The sequence below is a fragment of the Trachypithecus francoisi genome, unplaced genomic scaffold (genome assembly GCF_009764315.1).
Source record: "Trachypithecus francoisi isolate TF-2019V2 unplaced genomic scaffold, Tfra_2.0 Contig01579, whole genome shotgun sequence".
Classification (NCBI taxonomy): Eukaryota; Metazoa; Chordata; class Mammalia; order Primates; family Cercopithecidae; genus Trachypithecus; species Trachypithecus francoisi.
In genome coordinates, this window is record NW_022681442.1 from 185,233 (window position 1) to 200,478 (window position 15,246).

Consider the following 15,246-nt stretch of genomic DNA (forward strand, 5'->3'; position numbering starts at 1 on the left):
ATTAATTGAAGTCTGAGTGAGCATGGTACATGCACACATTTATAAACATTTTACACTAACATGATCATGTTTCCTATTTGATTTAATGATGATAAACGATGATTCAGTGGCACGTGTTATATAAGGATGACATGACTTTGGAAGGTTCTTTTGGTATATGAAAAGGTAATATTTTAATTTCCTAATGTGCTGGCCATAACTGTCATGAAAATAACCAGCAAATGTAGTTTTAAAAATGGTGAAATGAGCTCACCTGTTCCTACAAAGTCTTTATGTGAACTTTCCTTCTGAGTATAATATAGACATTTTCCACCATGCCTTCACCTTCTTCATAGGAAATCCATATATAAATGGGCCAAATATCTGTTTAGTTGGAGAAGCTTATGGTCACCTCTCATAGATTTTCCATCTTAGGGACATTGTTTACTTACTATTGTGTGGCAAATATGCAATACTTCATTAGAAACATGTTTGTATTGATTTTACCTTCTTTTGATTTTTGGATGAATCTATTTTTTAAATTTTGACAAATTATTTTCACAATTTTTTGTGGGTACATTGTAGGTGTATGTATTTGTGGGTTACGTGAGATGTTTTGACCACAGGCATGCAGTGTGAAATAAGCGCATCCTAGAGAATGGAGTATTCATTAATGGATCTATTTTTAAGAACAAAATAAAATAATATTTCTTATAAACATGATAAATAGCAGAATAACCTTTCATTCTAACCTAGTCTACTATTCAACAAAGCTTAGATTTTCTCTTCTCTGCTTTTTTCTTTTTTTAATTTACGGATCATATGTGAATATAACACTTAAAATTTTAATTATGTTATGGGGAGAAATGTACCTGACACCAAAGGTAATTTAATAATAATCAAATATATTTGTTTTGAGATGGTAGTTTCTGAGTTGCTTCATGAAAACTCTACTTCTTTGATAAATTTCAGAATTCTTAGAATTTACCCAACTTTAGAATGCACATACCGAATGTTTCTTAGGCCAAAGAAAACATATAAAGGGTTATTTATGTGTTACTAACTACTTAACAGAGAACTGGGATGAGGGGGGCAAGTAAAGGTGGAAGGTACGGTAAGCTCCAAGTAAGTTAAAAATTCAGGTAAATGGTTTTAATTTTACTGTAGTCAATGTGAAATTACAACTTCATTAAGACACTTACACGTAAATGTTCAGGTATGCTGTCATTACTAAAAATTACTATTAATTTTTCATATCCTATTATGAATTGATAAATGTATACATTATAGCTAATGTATATCACCAATATATTATAAAAGTATGCATTTACAAATATATGGATGTACTATATATAAAATATATAATGTATAAATCTATTATATAATTGTTATATTACATCAATCAGTCTTGTTATAAAGTTTTATATTCAGAAATAAATGGCCTTAGAATCAGATATATTTTATCAATCCCCTTCAAGTTAATCAGTGAAGCAGAATCAGAACTCCCAAAGAGCAGGAAGAGTGAATCAAACTCGCTCATTTTAAACAGGTCTAGTGAGCTAAGCTTATTTTCCTTTCTTGGAGAGGTAGTAATTTTTCTGTAATGATCGTTCTTTAAGTACTTTTAAAATCTGCACTGTTGTTTTAGGTATAATGGCAATTTATACTATGAACTCAAATGATGTCACCCAGAAGGCAGGTTTGTTTGAATGAACTGAATCGTTTGTTGAACTAAGTTGGAATCTCTCTGGTAGAGATGGGGTGAGACTAATATCAGATCACCCCTCACTTACTGTTGATTAGGAATTAACTGCATGGCACAGAGTCTCAGATAATATAAGCACAATTTGGATGAATTTGGAAAAGCTATCTAAGCTTTAATAAGTATTATAAAGGACTCCATTTTTATATACACTGTACTCATTCATGACCAGTCACACTCTCACACTCTGTTGTAAACAAGCCTGTTGGTCATTTTTGAGCCTCCCAAAGGGCCAACCTCCTGATGCCATCACTTTGGGGGCTAGTCCATCAACATATGACCTGGAGGAGAAATGCAAGTGGTGTGTGCTCTCTGCAGGTGTTTGAGGAGAACCTTAGCAGGGGATCCTCAGGGAAGGCCTCTGTGGCCAATGCCACCTTGGGGCAGGAACAGTTGAATGAATTCTAAATGAAGGACATAGAATGTCCAAAGACACAAAATCAAAAGGAGCATTTTGTGATCGGGCAATTCGAAGTAGCCAAGTGTGGTTGGGCTGCCGGAGGAGATATGGCAGGGTTGGGCTCTGGGGCCTCTTCAAACAAGACTCATCACATAAGACCTGTGGTGTGAGTCAGTCTCCTGGATCCTCATGGGCTGTTGGGGGACTTTACATCATTCTTCCACTCAGGATTCTTGGCTTCTCCAGGAAAGTGTGAACTTGTTCTTGGGAAGCAGAGGAGCCACAGAAGAGGCAGAGCCTTCTCACAGACAAATAAATTCAAGCACACAAATAATTACACCTGCACTAGAAACTAAGATCTGTAATTAATGATTTTGCAGTTTTCAAAGAAATTCTTCCTGATCATTGTGAATGGGTTGAATTGAGAAATTATCTAGGATCTATTGATTCCCAGAACTCAGAAGCTGATTCAGGGCTGGACAGGCAGGGAGAGGCCACCTGCCCCATAGTCACCACCTCTTCTTCAGCAGTGCCTGTGCATCAGCTGCCACATCCCCATCAACACCTCCCCGCTCCCTGCAGTCCTACCAGTCCCTCTTCTTCCCAGGCAGAAGGGGCTTACCTTGCATCTTAGGACATGCGGTTCATCACAGGCAGATGTGGAGAAGGGTCTGGGTGGTACGAGTACCCTCCAAGGAGTCTCTGTTTTCCACTTCTGAAAATAAGAGTTTCAGAGTCCTTCAAGCCGTTCAGGAATTAAATAATTTGCATCAAGAATATCAAGCAGTGGGAGGAGAAGGTAGTTAATTCAGCATCTGTCCAACAAAGGCAAATGAAATAGAAGGATCTTGCTGGAAACTAGAGATTTATGTAAAAGTTGTCCATATCCCATTGCCTGCCAGCTTAAGATCAAAGAGCCTGATTCTACCAACAAACACCATGATGGGCAAACCAAACCAACCAAACCAAACCAAAACAAAGCAAAGAAAGCAAACCAAACCAAACCAAACCAAACCAAAACAAAACAAACCACTGACTGTACCTCTCTTCATTCAAAGATGACTAAGAGAGAGAGAGAGAAAGTGGAAGATGAGATAGGGCATCTGAAGTATTCTGCTTCATAAAAGATTCATTTGCTCAAAAGCTCCAGAAGATCAACATATCTGAGAAATGGATTTTGCACAGGAATTAGTAATCATTGTAGGCAAAACACCTTTTGCCTATCTTAATAGGTAAAAGAAAATAGAACATAGAAAAGCAGTAAAAGATAAACTCAAAAGAGAGTTGGTCAATGTGAAAAGACAGTTTGAGGAAAAGAGAAAAGAATGCAAGGAAACTTCTGACAACTATCAACTAAAATCATTGAAGAGAAGAACTGATTATGCATCTGATGAAAGAAGACAATAGAAAGATTCTTAAGCATAAATAGATGTGACTGAGAAAATCAGATCATAACAGTGGGAGAAGGTGATATCTGTGTAAAATAGAAAGCAAACAACAAACCTATATTGCTTTGACCTCCTTAAAAACACACGTTTCATGAATGGAAGAAAATTTTTGCAATCTATCCATCTGACAAAGGGTTAATATCTGTAATCTGAAAAGAACTTAAACAAATTTACCAGAAAAAAACAAACAACCCCATTACAAAGTGGGCAAAGGATATGAACAGACACTTCTCAAAAGAAGACATTTATGTAGCCAACAAACATATAATATAAAAAAAGCTCATCATTACTGGTCATTAGAGGAATGCAAATCAAAACCACATTGAGATACCATCTCATGCCAGTTAGAATGGTGAACATTAAAAAGTCAGGAAATAACAGATGCTGGAAAGGATGTGAGAAATAGGAACGCTTTTACACTGTTAGTGGGAGCATAAATTAGTTCAACCATTGTGGAAGACAGTATGGTGATTCCTCAAGGATCTAGAACCAGAAATACCATTTGAACCAGCAATCCCATTACTGGGTGTATACCCAGAGGATTATAAATCATTCTACTATAAAGACACATGCACACATATGTTTACTGCAGCACTGTTCATGATAACAAAACTTGGAACTAACCCAAATGCCCATCAAAGATAGACTGGATAAAGAAAATGTGGCACATATACACCATGGAATACTATGCAGCTATGAAAAAGGAAGAGTTCATGTCCTATGCAGGGACATGGATGAAGCTGGAAACCATTATTCTCAGCAAACTAACCCAAGAACAGAAAACGAAACACCACCTGTTCTCACTCATAAATGATCATTGAACAATGAGATCACATGGACACGGAGGGGAACATCAGGGGAACATCACATACCAAGGTCTGTTGGGGGGTAGGGGGCTGAGGGAGGGATAGCATTAGGAGAAATACCTAATGTAGATGATGGATTGATGGGTGCAGCAAACCACCATAGCATGTGTATACCTGTAAAACAAACCTGCACGTTCTGCATATGTATCCCAGAACTTAAAGTATAATAAAAAAAAAAGTAAAAAAAAAAAAAAAAAAAAGAATTGGGAGGGCCTGGAAGCAAAAGATCTAGCTATGTTAATAGAGATTCTTTACAGATGCAAATTTTCCCCCACCAAAGATGACTTGCAGGGCCATTTCAAGATATGGCAAAGAAACATGTTTTGGGGAAAATATTTTCATTTTTCTTCCTTGTCTCATAATGTTATACCAGAGTCAGGTTGGAAAATAAGTTAATATATGTAAGGTTAAATAAAACCCATTTGATGAGAAAAGGAAAAAAATATATATCTCTCCTTTCAAAAAAACAAAAAAACAAAACACAGATTTCAGCAGAAGTAGTGAACGGAGCAAGGCAACTCATATATCCTGCTCACCGTATCCTGGAGGCATTTTATGAATGTTGGAGACACTACTTAAAAGAACACAGAAGCTGATACAGCTTCAGACCGTTCTGCAGTACTAGACAAGCTTGGTTCATGGAGAAAAGTTTGGAGATTTATGAGGAAAGCATCTTGTGATTGAAGCAATTTTATGCCTCACAAGAAAGTCATACAACTGCATTAGTATGGAAAAGATGTTCTTAAAAAAGCAATCAATTGACTTTACCACACCTAATGTTTTCACCTCAAATTATTTGTCTAAAATTAATGTTGCTGCTGCTCTATCTACATCTTGTATTTTTTTCTTCTTATCAACTTTGCCTTATTTTTGTTTAAGCTCGGGTCAATTATTTATTTATTTATTTATTTATTTTTTTTTATTATACTTTAAGTTCTAGGGTACATGTGCATAACGTTTATATCATGTATATAACTCCCCAATGCAATCCCTCCCTCCTCCCCCCCCCCATGATAGGCCCAGTGTGTGATGTTCCCCTTCCCGAGTCCAAGTGATCTCATTGTTCAGTTCCACCTATGAGTGAGAACATGCGGTGTTTGGTTTTCTCTCTTGTGATAGTTTGCTAAGAATGATGGTTCCAGCTGCATCCATGTCCCTACAAAGGACGCAAACTCATCCTTTTTGATGGCTGCATAGTATTCCATGGTGTATATGTGCCACATTTTCTTAATCCAGTCTGTCACAGATGGACATTTGGGTTGATTCCAAGTCTTTGCTATTGTGAATAGTGCCGCAATAAACATCGTGTGCATGTGTCTTTGTAGTAGAGTAATTTATAATCCTTTGGGTATATACCAGTAGTGGGATGGCTGGGTCATATGGTACATCTAGTTCTAGATCCTTGAGGAATCGCCATACTGTTTTCCATAATGGTTGAACTAGTTTACAATCCCACCAACAGTGTAAAAGTGTTCTATTTCTCCACATCCTCTCCAACATCTATTGTTTCCTGACTTCTTAATGATTGCCATTCTAACTGGTGTGAGATGGTATCTCATTGTGGTTTTGATTTGCATTTCTCTGATGGCGAGTGATGATGAGCATTTTTCATGTGTCTGTTGGTTGTATGGATGTCTTCTTTTGAGAAATGTCTGTTCATATCCTTTCCCCACTTTTTGATGGGGTTGTTTGTTTTTTTTGTATATTTGTTTGAGTTCTTTGTAGATTCTGGATATTAGCCCTTTGTCAGATGAGTAGGTTGCAAAATTTTCTCCCATTCTGTAGGTTGCCTGTTCACTCTGATGGTAGTTTCTTTTGCTGTGCAAAAGCTCTTTAGTTTAATGAGATCCCATTTGTCAATTTTGGCTTTTGCTGCCGTTGCTTTTGGTGTTTTAGACATGAAGTCCTTGCCCATGCCTATGTCCTGAATGGTACTACCTAGATTTTCTTCTAGGGTTTTTATGGTATTACGTCTAACATTTAAGTCTCTAATCCATCTTGAATTAATTTTCGTATAAGGGGTAAGGAAAGGATCCAGTTTCAGCTTTCTACTTTGGGCTAGCCAATTTTCCCAGCACCATTTATTAAATAGGGAATCCTTTCCCCATTTCTTGTTTTTGTCAGGTTTGTCAAAGATCAGATGGCTGTAGATGTGTGGTATTATTTCTGAGGACTCTGTTCTGTTCCACTGGTCTATTTCTCTGTTGTGGTACCAGTACCATGCTGTTTTGGTTACTGTAGCCTTGTAGTATAGTTTGAAGTCAGGTAGCGTGACGCCTCCAGCTTTGTCTTTTGACTTAGGATTGTCTTGGCAATGCGGGCTCTTTTTGGTTCCATATGAACTTTAAAGCAGTTTTTTCCAATTTGTGAAGAAGAAACTCATTGGTAGCTTGATGGGGATGGCATTGAATCTATAAATAACCTTGGGCAGTATGGCCATTTTCACGATATTGATTCTTCTATCCATGAGCATGGTATGTTCTTCCATTTGTTTGTGTCCTCTTTGATTTCACTGAGCAGTGGTTTGTAGTTCTCCTTGAAGAGGTCCTTTACATCCCTGTAAGCTGGATTCCTAGGTATTTTATTCTCTTTGAAGCAATTGTGAATGGAAGTTCATTCCTGACTGGCTCTGCTTGTCTGTTACTGGTGTATAAGAATGCTTGTGATTTTTGCACATTAATTTTGTATCCTGAGACTTTGCTGAAGTTGCTTATCAGCTTAAGGAGATTTTGGGCTGAGACGATGGGTTTTTCTAAATATACAATCATGTCATCTGCAAACAGGGACAATTTGACTTCTTCTTTTCCTAACTGGATACCCTTGATTTCTTTCTCTTGCCTGATTGCCCTAGCCAGAACTTCCAACACTATGTTGAATAGGAGTGGTGAGAGAGGGCATCCCTGTCTTGTGCCAGTTTTCAAAGGGAATTTTTCCAGTTTTTGCCCATTCAGTATGATATTAGCTGTGGGTTTGTCGTAAATAGCTCTTATTATTTTGAGGTACGTTCCATCAATACCGAATTTATTGAGCGTTTTTAGCATAAAGGGCTGTTGAATTTTGTCAAAAGCCTTTTCTGCATCTATTGAGATAATCATGTGGTTCTTGTCTTTGGTTCTGTTTATATGCTGGATTACGTTTATTGATTTGCGAATGTTGAACCAGCTTGCATCCCAGGGATGAAGCCCACTTGATCATGGTGGATAAGCTTTTTGATGTGCTGCTGAATCCGGTTTGCCAGTATTTTATTGAGAATTTTTGCATCGATGTTCATCAGGATATTGGTCTAAAATTCTCTTTTTTTGTTGTGTCTCTGCCAGGCTTTGGTATCAGGATGATGTTGGCCTCATAAAATGAGTTAGGGAGGATTCCCTCTTTTTCTATTGATTGGAATAGTTTCAGAAGGAATGGTACCAGCTCCTCCTTGTACCTCTGGTAGAATTCAGCTGTGAATCCATCTGGTCCTGGACTTTTTTCGTGGGTAGGCTATTAATTGTTGCCTCAATTTCAGAGCCTGTTATTGGTCTATTCAGGGATTCAACTTCTTCCTGGTTCAGTCTTGGGAGAGTGTAAGTGTCCAGGAAATTATCCATTTCTTCTAGATTTTCTAGTCGATTTGCGTAGAGGCATTTATAGTATTCTCTGATGGTTGTTTGTATTTCTGTGGGGTCGGTGGTGATATCCCCTTATCATTTTTTATTGCGTCTATTTGATTCCTCTCTCTTTTCTTCTTTATTAGTCTTGCTAGCGGTCTGTCAATTTTGTTGATCTTTTCAAAAAACCAACTCCTGGATTCATTGATTTTTGGAGGGTTTTTTGTGACTCTATCTCCTTCAGTTCTGCTCTGATCTTAGTTATTTCTTGCCTTCTGCTAGCTTTTGAATGTGTTTGCTCTTGCCTCTCTAGTTCTTTTAATTGTGATGTTAAAGTGTCAATTTTAGATCTTTCCTGCTTTCTCTTGTGGGCATTTAGTGCTATAAATTTCCCTCTACACACTGCTTTAAATGTGTCCCAGAGATTCTGGTATGTTGTATCTTTGTTCTCATTGGTTTCAAAGAACATCTTTATTTCTGCTTTCATTTCGTTATGTACCCAGTAGTCATTCAGGAGCAGGTTATTCAGTTTCATGTAGTTGAGCGGTTTTGATTGAGTTTCTTAGTCCTGAGTTCTAGTTTGATTGCACTGTGGTCTGAGAGACAGTTTGTTATAATTTCTGTTCTTGTACATTTGCTGAGGAGTGCTTACTCCAATTATGTGGTCAATTTTGGAATAAGTGTGATGTGGTGCTGAGAAGAATGTATATTCTGTTGATTTGGGGTGGAGAGTTCTATAGATGTCTATTAGGTCCGCTTGGTGCAGAGATGAGTTCAATTCCTGGATATCCTTGTTAACTTTCTGTCTCGTTGATCTGTCTAATGTTGACAGTGGAGTGTTGAAATCTCCCATTATTATTGTATGGGAGTCTAAGTCTCTTTGTAGGTCTCTAAGGACTTGCTTTATGAATCTGGGTGCTCCTGTATTGGGTGCATATATATTTAGGAGAGTTAGCTCTTCCTGTTGAATTGATCCCTTTACCATTATGTAATGGCCTTCTTTGTCTCTTTTGATCTTTGATGGTTTAAAGTCTGTTTTATCAGAGACTAGGATTGCAACCCCTGCTTTTTGTTCTCCATTTGCTTGGTAGATCTTTCTCCATCCCTTATTTTGAGCCTATGTATGTCTCTGCATGTGAGATGGGTCTCCTGAATACAGCAGACTGATGGGTCTTGACTCTTTATCCAGTTTGCCAGTCTGTGTCTTTTCATTGGAGCATTTAGTCCATTTACATTTAAGGTTAATATTGTTATGTGTGAACTTGATCCTGTCATTATGATATTAACTGGTTATTTTGCTCATTAGTTGATGCAGTTTCTTCCTAGCCTCGATGGTCTTTACATTTTGGCATGTTTTTGCAATGGCTGGTACCGGTTGTTCCTTTCCATGTTTAGGGCTTCCTTCAGGGTCTCTTGTAAGGCAGGCCTGGTGGTGACAAAATCTCTAAGCATTTGCTTATCTGTAAAGGATTTTATTTCTCCTTCACTGATGAAACTTAGTTTGGCTGGATATGAAATTCTGGGTTTAAAATTCTTTTCTTTAAGAATGTTGAATATTGGCCCCCACTCTCTTCTGGCTTGTAGAGTTTCTGCCGAGAGATCTGCTGTTAGTCTGATGGGCTTCCCTTTGTGGGTAACCGACCTTTCTCTCTGGCTGCCCTAAGATTTTTTCCTTCATTTCAACTTTGGTGAATCTGGCAATTATGTGTCTTGGAGTTGCTCTTCTGGAGGAGTATCTTTGTGGCGTTCTCTGTATTTCCTGAATTTGAATGTTGGCCTGCCCTACTAGGTTGGGGAAGTTCTCCTGGATGATATCCTGAAGAGTGTTTTCCAACTTGGTTCCATTTTCTCCCTCACTTTCAGGCACCCCAATCAGACGTAGATTTGGTCTTTTTACATAATCCCATACTTCTTGCAGGCTTTGTTCATTTCTTTTTCTTTTTTTTCTTTTGGTTTCTCTTCTCGCTTCATTTCATTCATTTGATCCTCAATCGCTGATACTCTTCTTTCAGTTGATCGAGTCGGTTACTGAAGCTTGTGCATTTGTCACGTATTTCTCGTGTCATGGTTTTCATCTCTGTCATTTCGTTTATGATCTTCTCTGCATTAATTAGTCTAGCTGTCAATTCTTCCACTTTTTTTCAAGATTTTTAGTTTCTTTGCGCTGGGTACGTAATTCCTCCTTTAGCTCTGAGAGGTTTGATGGACTGAAGCCTTCTTCTCTCATCTCGTCAAAGTCATTCTCTGACCAGCTTTGATCCGTTGCTGGCGATGGGCTGCACTCCTTTGCAGGCGGAGATGCGCTGTTATTTTTTGAATTTCCAGCTTTTCTGCCCTGCTTTTTCCCCATCTTTGTGGTTTTATCTGTCTCTGGTCTTTGATGATGGTGACGTACTGATGGGGTTTTGGTATAGGTGTCCTTCCTGTTTGATAGTTTTCCGTCTGACAGTCAGAAGGACTGTCTGTTGGTCTGTTGGAGATTGCTTGAGGTCCACTCCAGACCCTGTTTGCCTGGGTATCAGCAGCAGAGGTTGCCAAAGATCAATATTGCTGAGCAGCGAGTGTACCTGTTTGATTCTTCCTTTGGAAGTTTCCTCTCAGGGATGACTCCACCTTGTGAGGTGTGGGGTGTCAGACTGCCCCTAGTGGGGGATGTCTCCCAGCTAGGCTACTCAGGGGTCAGGGACCCACCTGAGCAGGCAGTCTGTCCGTTCTTGGATCTCAACCTCCGCGTTGGGAGATCCACGGCTCTCCCCAAAGCTGTCAGACAGAGTCGTTCGCCTCTGCACCGCCCCCGCTGCTTTCCCTATTGGACCTCAGCTGTGGGCTGTCCCCAGAGGTGGAGTCTACAGACAGGCAGGTTTCCTTGAGCTGCTGTGAGCTCCACCCAGTTCGAGCTTCCCAGCGGCTTTGTTTACCTACTTAAGCCTCAGCAATGGCGGGCGCCCCTCCCCCAGCCTCGCTGCTGCCTTGCGGATAGATCGCCGCAGACGGCTGTGTTAGCAGTGAGGGAGGCTCCGTGGGCGTGGGACCCTCCCGGCCAGGTGTGGGATATATTCTCCTGGTGTGCCTGTTTCCTTAAAGCGCAGTATTGGGGTGGGAGTTAAGCGATTTTCCAGGTGTTATGTGTCTCAGTTCCCCTGGCTAGGAAAAGGGATTTCCTTCCCCCTTGCGCTTCCAGGTGAGGCGATGCCTCGCCCTGCTTCAGCTCACGCTGGTCAGGCTGCAGCAGCTGACCAGCACCGATTGTCCGGCACTCCCTAGAGAGATGACCCCAGTACCTCAGTTGAAAATGCAGAAATCACCGGTCTTCTGTGTTACTCGCGCTGGGAGTTGGAGACTGGAGCTGTTCCTATTCGGCCATCTTGCTCCGCCCCCCGGGTCAATTATTTAAAAGTGCAATGTCTGCCTTTGCTTTTTGAAAATGAAATTTAGCACATTTATATTTAATTTACTGTATGTATATTTATCTGTAATTATTACATTCTTTTTTTATTTTCTTTTGGTATTCTTTTGATTTATTCTGTTTTTATTTTTGTGGGTGACATTTACAGTTTATTTCATTTTGTTTACTTTTATATGGTTATTTGGAATGTGTTCACACTGATGCTATCTTCTCAAGCAATTATCAGTATGAATTTTTTTAAAAAGCAGGCCTGAGGTTATGTTTTCTCAGTTTTCAAATCATGAAAACACAATTACTTTAGAATTCTTCTATGAAATATGAGACATTTGGAAAAAGTTTATTTTATCAAATGTCATTTTTTCTTTTAATTTTCTCAGATAAGTGATAAATACAGTTAAATAAGAACTAACAATGGAGATGTCAGTTTTCAAAATATCTGTAATTAACAACAATTTCTGTTAACCTTTAGGATATATGTGAATATTTGTTAATTTGGTTGCAGGAATGAGTGAAAAATTTAAAACAATATTTTTATTTTCAAGAGTTTTTTATAATAATCATAATCTGGATACATAAATTATGTCAGTAAAATTGAGGAGATGAGAAGGAAGGATCATGAGAGTATAAAGCCTTTAAAAATTCTTCACATTTGTTAAAAGCAGAAGGAGTAAGAAACCCCCAGTCTTCAAGACCAAATGAACAAAGTTAGGGAGGACTGAAATTGACAAGGATTTCTTCCCACTAACCAGTAGTAAGTACTGAATAAAAAGCAATAACCCCCTATCACTGGTGGAAGGAGAGGGACATATAGGAAACCTTTTGTGTAGTGCAGGGATGTAAGACTGGTTGAAAGCTGGGATAAGGGTACAAATACCGAAAAAGATTTTCACACACCCCAGAATTTGTCTTAAGCAAAATACATCTTTAAAATATTTGAAGCTTGTGGTGCACTGAAGGCAACCATGACAACAAAATCCAAGTCCAGATCCACACCCTGAATACACCGACAAAATTGCATTTACTAACAGCTTGACACAAGAAGGGGTGTGCCCATTCCCAGGAGTAAACCATATTTATTATCTCATTCATTATGTTCTATTTATGATGCCTAGCACTTAATAAATTAAGTTACAAGACACGCAAACCAAGCAAGAAGTGATAAACTATTGACAAGATACAAAATAGTCAACAGAATCAGACCCTAAGGTGACACAGATGTTAGAACTATCAGACAGTGCTATGATTGACCATGATTAGTATGTTAAATTAACTCATGGAAAGGAGAGCAACATGAATGAACAGAAGGAGAATTTCATCAATGATATAAAAAATATAACAAAGTCAAATTAAAATATCAGAAAAAATGAAACACTGCATAATGAAAAATTACTTTGATGAACTCCTGCGTAGATGTGATACAGCCAAGAATTAATGAAACTAACGATAGATCAACAAACTGGTAACAAAAAGAGAAAGCAACTGAAAACATGGAACGCCCTTTTCCAGAGCCAGGAGAGAATATCAAATGGTTTAACTCATGCATAATTGAAGTCTGAAAAGGGCAAGGAGAGAATACATGGAAGATAGAATATTTGAAGTTGTAATGAACAAAGGAGATAAAAATGGACATTGTGAAACTATAAGTCCAATAAGTTCAGCAAACTATAAGACTAATAAATAGCAAAAAAAAAAACAAGAAAAAGCTGAAATTGAAAGCTAGATGAATCATATTTAAACTTCTGATTCAAAGAACTTTATACTAAACAGAAACAATTATTGAAAACTAAGTGAAATAAACATTTTAACAAGCAAACAAAAGCTGAGAAGAATTCATTTTCTGTAGATTTGCAGTTCATGAAATTACAAAGAAGCTTATCAGTCAGCAATAATACACCAGTGTGGAGAAAGTTATCTTTACACAAAAGAAGCATGCTAGAAATGGAATACATTAAGTAAAATATATATTTTTCTGTTTTTAATTGTTTTAAAAGATAACTGACAGTATAAAGAGCAAAAATAGTTATATAATGTGTAAAATTATACACAAAATAAAAATGCATGCCAAAAATTTCACAAAGCATGGAAGTAAGGAATTGGAAGTATGGAATTATAAGGCTATTGTATTATACGTTATGTGCTATAGTATTATTTGAAGGTGACAAGTTAAAGGCATACTTTATATCTTTTGAAGATATAAGTATGTCTTTAAACTCACTATCCATTCAGATTAAAAACAAAACCATACAAAAAACCACCTATAAGTCAACTACGAATTAAAGGGGACTTCCTCAAATTGACAGGGGACATCTAAGGAAGAGCTACAGTTTCTAATAGTGAAAGGATAATGTTTTCCCTCTAAGATGAAGATATACTTTATCTTTGAAAGATATAAGATATATTCAAAAGATATAAAGCAGTAGAGCAGCAGACATTTAAAACTGTAAAAAGAGTTATAACTAATAAAATAATTATGGAGATAAAAATGAAATCATAATGATCACTCAACCCCAAAGCAGACAAAACAAGAAAGCAAAGGATCAAAGTGAAGTTGGAACAAATATTTTAAAAACTATGAAATGGTATATTTAAATATAAAGATCTAACTTCCCTAATGAACAGGCAGAAGTTTTCAGGTTTGCAGTTCCAAATATACAATGTCTATAAAAAACTCACTTTTTATAAGACACAGTGAACATAAAAGCAAACGCCTGGAAAAGATATAACATGTAAATACAAATCAAAAGAAAGCTGAAGTGACTGTAATACTATTTGACAAATTAGATTTCAGAACAAAAAGTATTACTAGGGATAAAAATTTCTAATAAAATTTAATCAAATACATTTAATCTAATAATTTAATAAAAGAAATTCACAATTCACAACACAGAAACTGATAGAACAGAACAAAAAAATAGACAATCGTGTTTACAATTGGAGATTTCAACATATCTCAGTCATTGATGGAACACGAAAGCTTATCAGTGAATATCAGTGAGAATTTAGAGAACTTACATAATACTGTCCAACAGCTTGACCTGATTGACACGTATAGAACATTCTACTTTATAGTAACAGGATATATATTTTTATCTGCACATGAAACATTCATCAATACCATATTCTAGGCTATAAAACAAGTCAAAAATTTTAAATAATTAAAAGTAGGGCTGGGTGCAGTGGCTCATGCCTGTAATCCCAGCACTTTGGAAGGCCGAGAAAGGCAGATCACCTGAGGTCAGGAGTTTGAGACCAGCCTGGCCAACATGGCAAAACCCCATCTCTACTAAAAATACAAAAATTAGCCGGGCGTGGTGGCGTGTGCCTGTAGTACCAGCTACTCGGGAGGCTGAGGTAGGAGAATCACCAGAACCCAGGAGGTGGAGGTTGCACTGAGCCGAGATCGTGCCACTGCACTCCAGCGACACTCTGTCTCAAAAAAAAAAAAAAGTATACACAACTTATTTTCCAACCACAACAGAATTAAGTTAGAAATCAGTAACAGAGATATCCAGAAAACCTGCAAATGTTTGAAAATAGAACAGAATGCTCCTAAGTAATGGAGAGGTCAAAGGAAAAGTAACAGAGGAAAAAAGTAACAGAGGAAATAAGAAAATATTTTGAATAGAATGAAAATGAAAATAAAAGAAAATCAAAATCAATATAGCAAAAAAATTCTTGTTGGATATAGCTTAGGTGGACATTTATAGCATTAAAACACCTATATTAAAAAAACAAGAAATACTTCAAATTAATGATCTAAGTTTAACCTTAAGAAACTAGAAAAAATAGAAGTAA

General features: G+C 37.4%; 1 protein-coding gene across 1 annotated transcript in view; it reads left to right on the forward strand.

Annotated features, from left to right (window-relative positions):
* The window catches only part of TCERG1L (transcription elongation regulator 1 like), a 234,120-nt gene that overhangs the window by 4,472 nt on the left and 214,402 nt on the right, over window positions 1–15,246 (forward strand). The window lies entirely within an intron of this gene.